The 16,515-nt window shown below is 46.9% G+C and overlaps 1 protein-coding gene across 1 annotated transcript in view; it reads left to right on the plus strand.

Moving 5' to 3' along the window:
• GRIK4 (glutamate ionotropic receptor kainate type subunit 4) overlaps nucleotides 1–16,515 on the plus strand; it is a 485,478-nt gene that overhangs the window by 73,038 nt on the left and 395,925 nt on the right. The gene's annotated exons all lie outside the window — the stretch shown is intronic.

Below are 16,515 nucleotides of genomic sequence, written 5' to 3' on the forward strand. Positions count from 1 at the left end.
GAAAAAGGATTCTTAGAATGTCACTTATAATTCTGATCGTGTAGGGAGAAGAGCTGGGGCTTTGCATGGCTCAAGGTTTGAATCCTTGCTTTCTTCCATTTATTGCCTGTGTCACCAGGGAGAAGTTACTTCAAATCTCTGACACCCAAAAAAGGGATAATGATGTCCACTGAGAAGGCAAATGTGAATTGCCTAGGGCAGGATCAGATATACATAGTTATTATTATCTTGATTGTTCCAGCAGGAGGTTCTAGGGACTCCCCTAGTGGTCCAGTGGCTAAGACTCTACGCTTCCAATGAAGGGAGCCTGGGTTCGATCCCTGTTTGGGGAACTAGATCCCACATGCCACAACTTAGAAGTTCACATGGTGGAACTTAAGAGTTTGCATGCCAAAACTAAAGATGCTGCATGCTGTAACTAGACCTGACATAGCCAAAGAAATAAAAGTTAAAAAAAAAGGGGGGGTGTTGTTCTAGGTAGGAATGGGTGTACTATGGAGCTTGGACTGGGAACTAGTGAAGAGAGCAAGTCAAGAGCTCTTCAGGACTGACTCTCAGGCCATACCCATTCATCCCAGACACTGTTTGCAAGTGTCTGGGAGCAGATTTGGCACCCCCTGATTGTCTCTTTGGCATGCAGACTCATTTAGACTGAATGTTTCTAAAGCCCCAAAGACTGAGGCAAAACCTCTGATCTTTCCCCAACTGCCTAAAAGAATGTAGATGTAAGACTTGGTCTAGGACAGGAGCCGTCAGCATACCTCACTGTAGTCCGAGCTGTAGTGTAGACAGACGGGAACCCAGTACGGTCTGTGGGTTAAAATTCCTCCCTGTGTCCTACCGTCTCTGCCAAACATTTCCCAAACACTGACTCTTCCAAGTCTCAGTGAATTACTTTCCTCCCCTTTGTAGTCCCAAACCACTACCCCCAACATCCTCTTTTATCTTTATCTATTTATTACTTATTTATTTAACAGAGTAGATCTTTTTGAAGATATTTATTTAATTTATTTACTTGACTGCACATGTGGGATCTAATTCTCTGACCAGGGATCGAACATGGGGCCCCTGCATTGGGAGTGTGAAGAGTTAGCTACGTGACCACCAGGGAAGTCCCCTCTTTTGTCTTTAGCTGGAGACAGTATTTAAAGTAAGGGTTTCAGCCATTTTGACTAGTTACTCAGTTTTTCTGGGTCTCTCCTACATATGTATGTTATTAAACTTTTGTTAGATTTTCTCCTATTAATCTGTCACAAGTCAGTTTAATTCTTAGATCAACCAGATAAAAGATAGGAGGGAAGAAGAAAATGTCCTCTCCTGAGGCTGGCTGGGCTGTGGCTCAGATGGGCAGATGTCCTAGTGTTGTAGTGTCTCAGGCCTGCTGGATTACCTGGCCAGGTACCTGGAAGTCTTCATAGGGAGGGAGCAGGCACAGTAGTCATGTATGGATGTGAGAGTTGGACCATAAAGAAGGCTGAGTGCCGAAGAATTGATGCTTTCAAACTGTGGTACTGGAGAAGACTCTTGAGAGTCCCTTGAACAGCAAGGAAATCCAACCAGTCCATTTGTTGGAAGGACTGATATTGAAGCTGTAACTCCAATACTTTGGCCACCTGATGCAAAGAACTGACTCGTTGGAAAAGACCCTGATGCTGGGAAAGATTGAGGGCAGGAGGAGAAGGGGATGACAGAAGATGAGATGGTTGGATGGCATCACTGACTCAATGGGCATGACTTTGAACAAACTCGGGGAGATAGTGAAGGACAGGGAGGCCTGGTGTGTGGCATCCATGGGGTCACAAACAGACACGACTGGATGACTGAACAACAATAACAGGGCACCAGAAGACCGCTGAGCTGCCTTTTGAATCAAGAGGAGGAGTTGAGCCTTGTGGGACAAGGTTGCCTCTCAGAACTACTTGCTGTGTTATTGAGATCTTTCTAATTCCAAACTGATACGGCGTGATTGTTCCAGCCCTGCAAGGCTCAATGTGAAAACCTACATCAGTCTCTGAGCGGATTTGCCAGACTGTGTCTGTGTTTTTAATATTATGGGCCTGGATTGTGAGCTGTGGTGGACTCAGGAGGGTGGGCAGTCTGCAGTGAGCCAAACATAGAAGTCCAGAGCTCCCGTCTCTGCTGATGTGTGACTGGACTTGGCCTGCTCTGGAGCTTACCAGAGACTGGAGGGAAGTGAAATAGCTTAAGGTGGGGGTGCTGGGCATGCCTCTGGTCCTCAGGTTTCTCAGCGCCTGGATTTGGGGTCAGTTGGGGCAGAAGCTCCTTTGGAGTGTAGTGTTCTTGGTTTTGGAGTATTGGGGTGAAGTGATCACCCTGCCAGTCAACTCCCTGTCTTACTGCCTGGCAACTAATGAACAGGCACACATCTGGTACTTACTGTGTGCAAGCATAGGGTTTCTGGGAGGTGGAGGCAGGATGTAACATAAAGTCTTTCCTGGCTAATGTAGGTTTTCAGAGGGCAGGAGAACTCCTATGGACGAGATTGGCTGAGAAACCCTTACAGCAGAAGTGGGGTTTGCAGGAGGACTCAGTTGCGCATGGGGGCCTGGGAGGCATTCTGGGAGGTGAAGTGATGTAAGCAAAGGGCAAAGTGTTTGGAATAATGAGTGGAAGAGTTTGATGTCAAGAAATAGTGTAGGATTGTGTTGTTGTTCAGTTGCTCAGTCGTGTCTGACTCTTTGCGACCCCATGGGCTGCAGCACCCGAGGCTTCCCTGTCCTTCACTATCTCCCTGAGTTTGCTCAGACTCACGTCCATTGGCTCAGTGATGCCATCCAACCATCTCATCTTCTGTCACTCCCTTCTCCTCCTGCCCTCAATCTTTCCCAGCATCAGAGTCTTTCCCAATGAGTCAGTTCTTCGCATCAGGTGGCCAAAGTATTGGAGCTTCAGCATCAGCCCTTCCAACGAATATTCAGGGTTGATTTCCTTTAGGATGGACTGGTTGGATCTCCTTGCTGTTCAAGAGACTCTCAAGAGTCTCCTGCAGAGCCCCTGTTCGAAAGCGTCAGTTCTTCAGCATTCAGTCTTCTTTATGGTCCAACTCTCACATTCGTACATGACTACAGGAAAGATCATAGCTTTGGCTATATAGACCTTTGTTCGGAAAGTGTAGGATAGGGTTCTCAACATTCCAGGTCAGATACTTCTTTGCTGTGGTGGCTGTTCCGGCACTGTAGGATCTTTAGCAGTATCCCTGGGCTCTACCCACTGGACACCAGCAGCATCCCCTCCCGTCCCTGAGCTGCAACAACCAGACATGCCTCTAGACTCACCAAACATCCGGATGCAAAGTCACTCCCACTGAGAACCACTGGCTGGCATAGGGGGTGATCAGGGATTATGGTGGAAAGGTTGACCGGGTCAAGTCTGGAAGGGCTGTGGGTTTCTTGTTAAGAAAATTGGGACTACAATTCAACAACAAAAAAATAAAATTACCTGACTAAGAAATGGGCAATAGACATTCTTCCAAATATGTACAAAGTGCCAATAAGCACATGAAAAGATGCTTGATGTCATTAATCATAGAGAAATGCAAATCAAAGCCACCATGAGATACCACCTCACACCCATTAGGATGACTGCTGTCGAAAAATAGAAACAACAAGTGTTGGCAGGGATACGAAGTTGGAATCCTTGTGCACTGGTGGTGGGGATATAAAATGGTACAGCTGCCATGGAAAACTGTATGGCAGTTCTTCAAAAAATTAAAAATAGAACTACCATATGATCCAGAAATCCCACTTCTGGGTATATATCCAAAAATAATTGAAAGCAGGGTCTGAAGAGATATTCACACACCCATGTTCACAGCAGCATTATTCACAATAGCCAAGAGGCGGCGGCAATCCAAATGTCTCTTGATGGATGACTGGATAAACAAAATATGGTGTGTAGTACATATGATGGAGTACCATTCAACCTTAGAAAAGAAGGAAATGTTGTCATATGCTACAACATAAACGAACCTTGAGGACATTAAGCTATGTGAAATATCGAAGAGTAAGTTTTACTTGTAGACTTACAAGTAAGCATTGTAAGTTTATCGAAGAGTAAACATTGTGTGATTCCACTTATATGAGGTATACGGTCAAGTTCATAGATACAACAAGTAGAATGATGTTGCCAGGGCCTGGGGAGAGGTGGGGCGAAAGAGAATTCTTTAAGGAGTATAGAGTTTCAGCTTTGCAAGATGAAAAAGAGTTAGGACTTCATTCTGGAAGTGAGGAGGAGCCTTCTATAAACAGATGATTCAGAGAAGCTATGGTATCAGCAAACTCTCACAAGGAGCTTTGCAGTAAACTATACATAACATAAAATTTAGCATTTTCCATTTTAGCCATTTTTAAGTGTGCTGTTCAGTAGCATTAAGGAAATTCACGTTGCTGAGCAGCCGTCGCCAGCGTCCATCTCTGGATGGGGGCTGGGGGAGGGGATGGGGAGTCAGTGTTTCATGAACACAGAGCTTCCATTTGGGGAGCTGCTTCTACTTCCTGTAAAGCTATTCCTATTTTCTGTCTCTGTGAATTTGATTACTCTAGCTGCCTCATGTAAGTGTAATCATACAGTATTTGTCTATTTGTGTCTAACTTACTTCACTTAGCATAATGTCTTACGCTCCTTCTGTCTTCGTTTCAAACTTAATTTTGTTTTAAAATGTTATTTATTTTTTAGCCACCCCATATTGTTTATTTCTTATTTAAGTTAATTTACATTGTTATGTTAGTTTCTGGTGTGCAGCAAAGTGATTCACCTATGTATATAATTATATGTATTTGCACATAAATTCACTCTTTTCAGATTCTTTTCTATGATAGTTTGTTATAAGAGATTGAATATATTAGTAGTTCAGTGTGCTATACAGTAGGTCCTTCTTATTTGCTTTGTATATGGTAGTTTGTATGCGCTAAAACCGAAGTCCTCATCTATCTTTCTCCTCTTTCCCCTTGGTGACAAATAAGTTTGTTTCCTGTGTCTGAGAGTGTTTTTGTTTTGTAAATAAGTTCATTTGTATCATTTTTTAGATTCTACATACAAGTGATATCATATGTTTGTCTTTGACTTCACTTGTGTGATAATTTCTAGGTCCATCCATAAAGCTGGAAATGGCATTATTTCATTCTTTTTTATGGTTTTATTCCTCTGTGTGTGTGTACGGCACATATTCTTTATCCATTCATCTGTTGATGGACATTCACGTTGCTTTCATGTCTTGGCTATTGTAAATAGTACTGCTATGAACATTGGGGAGTATGTATTTTTTCAAATTACTGTTTTCTCTGGATGTATTCCCAGGAGTAGGATTGCTGAATCATATGGTAACTCCATTTTTAGTTTTTTGAGGAACCTCCATACCATTCTCCATAGTAGCTGTACCAATTTATATTCCCTCCACACCCTCTCCAGCATTTATTATTTGTAGACTTTATGATGGCCATTCTGACCGGTGTGCAGTGATGCCTCATTGTAGTTTTGATTTGCATTTATCTAATAATTAACAATGTTGAGCATTGTTTCATGTGCTTATTGTCCAGCTGGATGTCTTCTTTGGAAAATTTTCTGTTTAGATCTTCTCCTTTTTTTTTTTTGATAGAGTCATTTGTTTTTTGTTGTTGTTGTTATTAAGCTGTATGAGCTGTTTGTATATTTTGGAAGTTAACCCCTTGTTGGTTGCATTATTTGCAGATATTTTTCCCACTCTATAGGTTGTCTTTTCATTTTGTTTATGTTTCTTTTGCTGTGCAAAAGCTTGTAAGGTTAATTATGTCCCATTTGTTAATTTTTGCTTTTACTTCTATTGCCCTGGGAGAATGACCTAAGAAAACTTTGGTATGATTTATGGCAGAGAATGTTTTGTCTATGTTCTCTTCCAGGAGTTTTATGCAATCATATCTTATATTTAAATCTTTAAGTCATTTTGAGTTTGTTTTTGTATGGTGTGGGGGTTGTGTCCTCAGTTCATTGATTTACACGGGGCTGTCCAGCTTTCCCAGCGCTACTTGCTGAAGAGACTGTCTTTTCTCCATTGTATAGTCTTGTCTCCTTTGTGAAAGATTAATTGGCCATAGCTGTGTGGATTTCTTTCTGGACTCTGTATTCTGTTCTGTTGATCCATATATCTGTTTTTGTGCCAGTACCAGGCTGTTTTGATTCCTATAGCCTTGTAGTGTAGTCTGAAGTCTGGGAGGGTTATGCCTCCAGCTTTGTTTTTCCTAAAGATTGCTTTGGCAATTCTGGATCTTTTGTGGTCCCATATAAATTTTAGGGTTATTTGTTGTTCCTTTTTAAAGCTAAATAATGCATCACTGTAAGTGTGTGTGTGTGTGTGTGTGCATGCACACATACTCAGATGCTAAGTCATGTCTGACTCTTTGTGACCCCCATGGACTGTAGCCTCCAAGCTCCTCTGTTCATGGCATTTTCCATACAAGAATCTTAGAGTGGGTTGCCATTTTCTCCTCCAAGGGATCCTCCTGACCCAGAGATTAAACCTGCGTCCCCTGCATTTTCAGGCAGATTCTTTCCTACTCAGCCACTGGGAAGTCCCCATATATATAGATCATATTTATTTACCCATTCATCTGTCAATGACACTTGGTCATCAGGAACTTTTGCTTGGAATGGAACTGTCTTCTCTGCCATGGATCATGAAAGTCAGATGCAGTGTGGGGCCCAGCTGGCTGGTGACATAAAGGCACCAAGTAGGCCAAGTTGAAGACAATAGTTATTAAAACAGCTTGTGTTGGGCCCAACAATGACCCCTACCTGTTATATTATCTCAATGGTTCTCAAACTTTACCAGGCACCCATATCACCTGGAGGAGTTTTGTGAAAACAGATTGCTGGGTCCCACTCCCCAGAATTTCTGATTCAGTAGAGGCTTAAGAATTTGCATTTTTTGATTGAGAAACACTGCCCTACTTGTAACTCATTGCCCAGACAGGATGTGGGTGTGTAGTGCCTGGCTTCTTCCTAGAAGAGGTCACAATCCTACCTAGGCCACCATCTAAGTAGTAAAGACGGTGTAAAGTCCACATTTCTCGGGTAGACTCAGTACACTGGCTTTTGGCCCAGGGTAAAGTCTCAGAAACTCCACTTGGCTCAGCCCCAGAAACTTCCTCGGTGCTGGCTGCCTGTGTGTCATGCTGCCAGTCAAGCTCTAGAATTGGATGCAGCCACTGCAGAAGGACAGGGCTCAGAAGGTTTGAAAAATGCACAAAGACATTGAGCCTAATACCTTTGCTTTGGGAGCACTCCCTGTTTGCACTCCCTGGCTCACAGGGGGACCTCAGAAAACAAAACATGACCTTCCCTGCAGAGGCTCCCCCAAGGCCTCTCACTAGCCTCCCCCACCTCCAGCCCTGCCCCTCAACCACAATAACAACCATTCTCAACAGGGCAGAGTGTTTGTTTCTTTTAATATATATTTAAAAGGTATTGATGGCCAAAAAGGCCGGAGGGAGGCTCATACAACCTGCTTGGTGCTTGGCATTTCCACCTGTAAAGGCTTCTCTCTCCATCATTCCTACAGACCAGGGTAGGAAGGGGCCTCAAAGGACATTCTGCCCAAACCCCTGGGGCCCAAGAGGGAGGTAAGGGTTGCGGCAAAGGAGGGGCAGAGTCAGCTCTGGACTCTGCTCTTTCTCACTGATGTCTCCTGCCCATTCAAGGACATAAGCTATCTCGAAGGTCTGGGTCTGGGTCTGGGAGGTCTCAATGCTTTTTTTTTAAAAATCCATGAAGCATTAATTCCCATAGTTTTTTCTTCTTTCTCCTCGGTGTTTCAGCCCCTCCCCAGCACCTGCTACTTACCCCTTCCTCTGCTTCCTTTCAGCTTGGCCCTCCCTGTACCCCGTTTCTCAGTTCATCGTGCCTGGGCAGCACATTTCCTCATAGCCTCAGGCTTTGTCTTCCCCAGAGAAATAGAATGAAATCGGCAGACTTCTGCTGTGCTACCCAGAACAAGCCCTTGGCCACGCATATCAGCCTGATGGCCTGATGTGGGCGGCTCCAGATGAATCTTTAGTGATGAGTCCTTGCTCCCTGATGTCCAGGTGTCCCTTTCTCCTGGCCAGCTGCCTCCCTCATGCTATATTTCTAGGCTGCATGTAATCGGCATTTAGTTCGATTGTATACTGAGTCAGGGGATGCGTGAATACAGTTTACTCACTTCCTGATCTGGACTCAGGCCACTTCTTAGGAACCCCAAGGCTGACGCAAGGGTGGCTCAGTGACTCATGTCAGTGGGATCTGATGGCCTTTTGGTGGCAGCCTCTGCAACAGGGTCCCCTCACCCCAGACCCCACATAGCCTTTGTGGAGTACTTACTGAAGCCAGCAGCGTGCTGAGTGATTTACCCATGGTGTTGGTTCTCCCAGCAATCCCTGGGTTCGGTCCCACTATCTCTCTTTTAAAGGTAGGTTAAATGAAGATGTCGAGAAGTTAAAGGTGATGTAACGTAATTAATCCTCACCTCCCTCCCTTCCCTGGATTTCTATAGGCTGACCCTAACTTAAGGCCATGAGACACTGTTGCGATGGATGTTGTTCAGTGGTTAACTCACAGGAGATCTGCCTTCTTAACCTGCTTCCTTCTTGACTGGAGGGGTGATACTGAGGCCAGTCACCATACTGGGAGATCGGCCTCATCTGTCTCTCTTCCTCCCAAGCCTGCAGCTGAACTTTGACTCTGGCAGATGGTCCTGAGTCTGGTAGTGCCACTGGTCAGTAGGGAGCTACTGCTTTGGGAGGCACCATCCATCCGTAGTCACTTTCTCTGTATATAACTTGATCACCTTCTCTCACCCTACCTCTTGTTATCTGCTCATTGTAGCCATGGTGCTAATCATGTCAGGAGTTTAACTTAGAAGTGTGTTGGTGGGGTTCCCCATGGATGCGATCAGTGTGCATCCCGGCCCCCTCTGCCTCCTCCCCTCTCCTGGCCTCTTTTCTCCTCCTTCTTCTCGGAGGTTCTGCTGCTCAGGACCATCACAACAGCTTTCTTCTCTCCCTGTCTTTGTCCCAAGTAGCTCTGGTATTCGTTTGCCTCTGGATGGATGCTCATAAACATTTCAAGTGTAAGTCAATTGCTGTTGCTTCCATTGTGATAAGTTGCAGACTGTCTGTTGCAGGCCTGCTCTGTCAGCATCCCCACCTCCCCTCTGTATTCGCATCGGCCCAGGAGCTCTTGTTTCCATCAAATGAGTCAGGGGAGAGTTCTTGGAAGAGTAATTAATTTGAGCAGATGTGTGTCAATGTCCTAGGAAATAAAAGATGTCAGTACAAACCACCTGTGCTTGCCGTGGCCACAAAGCTGCAGAACGCAGGTGGGCTTCTCCTTAGGAAAACCTCCAGGTCCAGGCTATTTGCATTTCAAAAGTCACTTGACAGAAGGATTTGCTGCTAGATCCCTTAAAACTGGAGCTCCTTTGGTTTATTTAAGTCGTTTACAGGCTATTAAGTACTTGACAGAGGGACTTTAGGGACAGGAAAACTTTATGTTCAAGTTTAAGAACCAGTGCCAATTACAGATGGCTCAGAAATGAAGATTAAGCATCCCAGAAATTGTATGTAAAGCCAGTGGGAAAGTGCAGGCTGACTCATCAAAAACAGGACCCCACACACCCCTTCAGAGATGCTTGCCAGGGACCCGTATAGAAATGTACCTGTTTTTCTATAGTGATGAGCCCTGACATAGGAACTACGATTTCCGCCCGGTTTTCCTGATTGATCCCTGTTCTGCTCAGCCCCGTGTTCCCTTAGGCTGGATGGAGATTGCCTAACTGAAAATCAGAGTCCCAGTCAATGGCCTTTTAAGGTTTTTTATCGTCTGATGTTTCTATAGTAGACTCCCTTTTCACTCCCCAGGGCCCCTGTTTCTTCCCTTCTCTGACTTCAGTTCTCCACCTCACCTCCCACACCATACTCCAAGCTCTGCATCTCACTTCAGACTTCACGGAAGTGACAGAGGAGCCAGAGACGGAGGCATCTGTGTGGAGCCGCCTCGTCTCCGTCCAGCCCCCAGGTCTGTGAGCCCGTCGCAGCCGGGCTTGGCTTCATCCCTCCTGAAACTCCGAGGCACAGTCCTTCCACCTGTGCCCCGGCTCTCAGCCTCTCACCTTCTCAAGGACCTCACCTGGGATCTTTCCCAGCAGTGTCCGACCTGCTGTCTTATCTATCATCTTTGACGAAGCCATTAGCTGCCTGTAATTGTACCTTCTCTTTCAGCTCCTGCTCCATCTCTGCTCTCTTTCACTGCCAAACAGCTCAGAAGGATTGTCGGCGCACACCGCCTCCACTTCTCCAACTCCCCGTCACCCTTCTGCCCACTTCAATCTGCCATCCGTCCCCGCCAGGCCACTTTACAACTCGGGGAGGTTACCGGTAGCTTCCGTGTTGCCTCCTCCTGCCCTGCTGATGCCTTACTGTCTTCATCTTGGCTTCCCAGCAGGATTCCACACCCTCTGCTTCCCAAGACACTTTTTCTGGGCTCCTGACACTGGGCTCCCCTGGCCCTGCTCCCTCCCTTTCTGTTTGTTCCTCCTCTTCTCTTGTCTAAATAGGGAATGTCCTGACTCTTGGTCCTCAGCTTGCATCTCCATCTACACACCCTTGCTAGGTGGTACCAAGCTTAAATGCTGTGTCTGTAGTGATAACTTCCAGATGTCTCTCTTGAGGTCTGGTCTTGGAATTCTATCTCCTTGAATTTTTCATTTGAATGTGCTACAGATGTCCCAAACATGTGAAAGGAAACCAGACTCTCTTTGTTTCATTTATCTGTGGCTGTCTTCATTGTTGTGTGTGGGCTTCTCCTTGCGGTAGCTTCTCTTGTTGCAGAGCATGGGCTCCTGGCACACGGGCTCAGTTACTTACAGCTCACAGGCTCTAGGGTTCGGGCTCTATGATTGTGGCCCACGGGCTTAGCTGTCCCGTGGCATGTGGGACCTTCCTGGACCAGGGATCAAATCCGTGTTCCTTGCATTCTTTACCACTGGACCATCAGAGAAGTCCCCAGAAACCAAACTCTTGATTTCTCTTCTCAAATCTGTTTCTCCCTAAATCTTCTCCCATCTCAGTGAATGGCACCCACGTCCACCAATTTGCAAGGCCAGAAACATGGGAGTCCTCCCTGTTTCTTTTCCTTACCCTCTCCATCTCACATCCCACCAGATCCTTCCAGTTTACCTCCAACGTGTATCTCCAGTGTACACTCTTCTCTCCATCTGCCCTGCCCACCCTCCCATCCACTCCAGCATCATGTCCTTCCTGACCTAGGGCCATAGCCTCCTAATTGGTCTCTTTACTGCTATTCTTGATCCCTATTCTTCACACAGCACAGCATTTCAAAACATAAATTGTTTCATGTTATTCCCCTGCTTAGACCCTGCAGTGGTTATTCATTATCCTTCGAATAAAGTCCTGACTCCTTGCTGTGTCTTAGAAGACTCTGTGTGATCTAGCCCAGTCATCTAATTCCCCAGCTTCATCTTGCTCCCTCTCCTTGACTGGTCGCCCTCCTAACAGCTGTTTCCTCCCATCTTCCATTGTGATAGAACCCCACTTTTGTTCAGAAAAGGGATTTTTCATGAAAAAGGTGGTGACATTTTCGGGAAAGGTGAGTCCTTCTCTCTTCCACAGAAGGTGACCATGGTTAATCCAAGCTAATCATGGTAATGCCATGACTCTATGTCCAGTGATTGGTTTAAGGGCAGGTATGTGACTGATTCTGCAACATGGGACTTCAGAATGTCTCTTGGCAACTTCTAGGAAAGATGCACTGCGCTCCTGGGAGAATTAGACATGAGGGGGAGATGCCTCCAATACCCACTTCCCACTCTTCCAATGTTGGTGGGTGAGGATGTGGTACCTGGGCGCCGTGATGGTAGACATAGCCACACACTGAGGATGGTAGATGGTGGGGGAGCAGGTCCTGATAGACTTGGCTGAGCAGCTAAATCTACCCTGTAATTGACAGCATCCCCTTCAGGGGATAATACATATCTTCATGGTTCCAATTTCCATGAAGAACGTTCTCTGTTGCTTGCAACCAAACCCATCCTAACTGAAACCCTTCCTCTCACTCCACCCTCACTGGCCTTTCAACCTGTGGACGTGCCAAGCTCTTTCCTGCCCCAGGAGGTTTGTATATTCTGTTCCCTCTGTTTGGAGCATCTCTACCTGCTATTCACATGGCCGATGTTGTACATCCGTAAGGCTCAGACTGCCCTCACATAAAGGTTTTCTTGCATCTATTATTTCTTTGTGTCTCCTTCTTGTTAGTTTCATTCATAGCCCTTAGCACCTTTTGAAATAATTTCTTACATTCACTTTTTCCTTCCTTCCTATTAACTCCATAAGGGCAGAGATCATGTATCTTGTTCACTACTGTGACCCAATTGTCTGCGCATCACAGAATACAATGCATCACAGAGCAAAGGGTCTCACTTCCTGTTTGTGGACTGATGGCAAGAACGGAGGACTAGTCTGATCATGCTCTTCCTTCCCTTATTCTATTCTACTTGGTGACACCTACACTTTGTACTCCAGCCATTCTGACCTATGAATTCTGACTTATTATATAAACTATATATCTGTAATATAGTTTATAATGGTATTATTATAAGCTATAATACCTATTATGGTGTTATAGTTTCTTGAACATTGCTTAGTCTCCCTGACCTCTGGACCCTGGCATGTGCCGCTCCGTCTGCCTGGAAGAGCTCTTTCTTTTTCACCCAGGCACCTCCCATGCTTCCTTAGGTCTTGGCCGGGATGCTGCTGTGTCTTCCTGGACCTCCCCTCCCTGGATCATATACGCTTAGGTCCCCGTTCACCCACCATAGCACTGACCAGTCTGTACTGTAGGTCCCCACTTGTCTGACTCCCTTAGACTCTGAGCTCCTTGAGAGAATGACTTCTTTATCACATTTTACAATCCTTGTATCCTTAATACTCACGGAAAGTGATAAAAAAATCCCCGCTGTGACGATGACTTCCCTTGTCGGGCTCTCAGGAGGACTCGGGCGGGGGGAACATGCGGGCACAGCACCTCTCCCAGGTCCTGCCTCCCCAGGAGCTCGGGACCTGCTTCCTTCCTTCCTCTTCCGCTTTTTGGCTGCTCTTCCCAACAGGCGTTGACCTGCCCCTGCTCCCTGCCCGAGCACAGGCTCTTCAGCTGAGCCCAGCAGCAGGCTGCGAAGTCTCACTGTACCATAAAGGTGGTTTCTGTAGCTGCTTCTTTTTAAACAACAAAAATAAAATTGCCTCTCCGTCTTACTTGGCTGCCTGAGCCGAGTGCCTTGCCAGCGTGTTTACATTAAGGCATCTGCGGGGGTCCTCCAGGTTGTGGGTTGCGTGTGTTTTGCCTGTTTAGTGCGGCTCCCACTCTGTCTAATTTCCTAATACAGCTCAGCCTTCTAATTTTTTCTCGGAGGCTGTGGACGGGAAAGGGAAATTGCGACTCCAGATGAGGCCTTCTTCAGACTCTGAGATCCCCCCAAAGTCAGCCTCCAGCCCAATTAGAAACCTGCCTGGCTTTTTAGGAGCCAGAGTGCCTGCCGACCGAAGAAGATTCCTGTTCTGAGCCCTAATTGCCGCTTGATGGAATGAATAAAGACATTGTGTTTTCTACATTTTACTTACAGAGCTGCTGATGCGGTGAATGTTGGGTGAAGCGTCTCTTTCTCAGAGACATTAAAAACCCGAGTGCCTCAGCGACAGATCGGAGCCACTGTCTTAGTGACAGGCTTTCCCCTCGGCCCTCGAGAGCCCCTATTTGAGCAAGTCTGGAGTCAGGGAGAGCAGGTCCCTCTGGGGACCCTTCCTGTGTTGTCTGCTCCTCTGAACTCAAGGTGGAAGCCGCCAGGACCATCTAGTCTGGCTGAGTAAAAGCCAGAGAAGTACTTTTTGAGTGGTGGTTTTCCCAGACAGTCTCTTATTTCCTTCCCCACAATGACCTCACTCAGGCCTGTGGTTTCCTTTGTGCAGATGCGGAAACTGAGGCTAAAAGACTTAGGTGACGTCTTGCCGAGGTCTTGCACAGGTAGCAGGGAGCAAGCAGTGGTTTGGATTCAGGGTCCTGGTGTTGAAGTGGTCTTTCCCCCTTGGCCTGGAATGCTTTCTTGCTGGGTCCAGTTAACCCAACCCCTGAGGAGCCTGCCCATTCTTTTCCTTGCGAGTGAATGGCAGGGAGAGTGTAGCAGGTAACTGCTGCTACGTAACAAACTTCCCCCCAACTTAGTGGCTTAACAAACTTTTTTTCTTGGCTCCATGTTAGCTAAATGGTTCCTAGGGTCTGGGACTAGAAGGTCTGGAATGGCCTGTGTCAATATCAGCTGGGGTGAGACCCAGATGGTCTTATTTTCCAGGAGACTAGCCCCAGCCTCGGAGAAGGAAATGGCAGCCCAATCCAGTGTTCTTGCCTGGAGAATCCCAGGGACGGGGGAGCCTGGTGGGCTACCGTCTGTGGGGTTGCACAGAGTCAGACAGGACTGAAGCGACTTAGCAGCAGCGGCAGCCCCAGTCTGGCCTCTTCTTCTATGTATTTCGTATGTAGCTGTAACCATACATATAGATGTAGGTTCATCTTTGAAAGTAATTATGCTGGTTTGAACCTTGTTTATCTACTTGTTCCTGTGGTAGTGGAAAGTTGCTGGCAGCAGAAGAGGGAAGACCTAAGCTACAAGCACTTTTGGAGCCTCTGTCAGTTCATGACTTCTAGCATCCAGTCGGACAAGGAAGCCGCATGTCCAAGTCCAGATTCAAGGAGTGAAGAATCGACTCCGCCTTTTGATGGGAGGGGCTGGGAAGCCCCATTAGAGCGGGCCTCATCCAGAGATAGGAAGCTTTTGCATTCATTTTGCTCTCCCACAAAGGGTCATGTTCTTCAAAAGATCATTTCATGATTCCTGGTCCAGTCATTTAGGGGCCTGGAGAGGGGACTTATTGATTCTCTACATCTGGACAGGATGTCACCATGGCTGTTTCCAGACAGATGTTTCATTTTTTGTTGCTATATTGTTTTTACCATGAAGAGGATGAGAAAACAAAACCTCCCTTTGGTAATTTATCCACGTTCTCATAACCGGCCATTATCTTTTGTTATCTTTATGTCTTTGGACCAGATGCTTCAGCTTGCCTGGGAGTGCGTATCTGGACGTGGTGGTAGGGACCATCCCGCCTCTATGGCTCGTAGCTGCAGGACGGAGGAGGCGGCAGCTCTGTGCCCCTGCCTCATCCCTTCTCTAGGGCTCTCAGCATGCTCTGCTTTCTCCATCTGAACTTTCCATGGTTTCTCCCCATGATCTGGGAAATGCAGACCAGAGGATTTTAGGCTCTTTGAAGGAGGGAGAAGTTCAGAGGAATCCATTCTGTGATTGAGTCTCTTATATACCCTGACAGCTTTATCTCAAATTCTGTTTTCCCAGCCCCCAGCTTCTTTCTTGTGCTTCCAAGGCCATGATGACCTGTTTTCTGGGTAGAAACTGCTGTAATCAGAGGTTTGTGGGAACCAGTTCCAAGGCAGCCTGCCTTAGGTATTATTAGGCCCTCAGGTCTCAATTCAGGGTTTCCCTATAACCTTCCAACAGGGAAACACAGCTTCAGGAGGTGTAAACACCATGGGCTTTTCCCCAGCTCAGCCTCTCGGATGAATCCCTCTGGGAATGATGTACACAGCTGGGCCCCAAGGCCTGGGACCCAAATGTGAAAGGCCTGTGGTGCCTCTTGCAGCCAGGACTGGTTACAATTATTGGCTGATTTTGGTTTCATTTTTCTCTGCAGTGGCTTGAATACCCAGCCCACGGCCTGGCACAGGAGGAAAGCTCCAGAAGGGAGCTCACCCCTAGACCACCATGCCGGCGACTGAAGCCCCGGGGCAGAAAGTTCCAGAGGGGTGGTGCTGGTGGAAGTGAGCTGGTTGCTCCAGTGGCCATAGTGGGGAGGGAAGAAGGGGGATGTGAGACCCCAGCGTGGGGTCTGAAGGCTGCATCACTGAAAATGGCCTCGTCAGCCTCTGGAAGAAGGGGGTGCCCAGCGCCCTCCCCCCGTGGCCGGTGGACTTCCCAGACAGCTGGCTCCTAGTGCACTGTCAGCCTTTGTGTGTCCCATTAGAGCCAGAGAGTGAAAGGTTCTATGAGGGTGGCTTTTCCTCTGTCTTAAAAAAAAAAAACAAAAAAACTTTTCCTGCAAATTAAACAAATGTCACATCAGCTTTGGTTGCCTGAATGGCAGCCTTCCAGAAGCAGTGCCTCGGGCTAAGCCGGGGAAGCTGGGTTTCTAGTCTCAGGGGCTCCCAGGGAGGAGAGGGCTGGGGAGGGATGTCGGTCTTCATTCTGCTTCTTCTGTCAGGGCTGCAGGAGATCCTGTTTGGGGGCTCAGGGACCCCCTCCCACGAGGGTGGTCAGTGGTTCCAGCAGCAACCCCCCTCACTATTACAGGCCACATTTCGTGTACGTATAGAAAGTGAACTGGGAGGCATAAGACTACGGCTTTCCTC

This window comes from Cervus elaphus, chromosome 1 (genome assembly GCF_910594005.1).
Source record: "Cervus elaphus chromosome 1, mCerEla1.1, whole genome shotgun sequence".
In the NCBI taxonomy this organism is placed as follows: domain Eukaryota; kingdom Metazoa; phylum Chordata; class Mammalia; order Artiodactyla; family Cervidae; genus Cervus; species Cervus elaphus.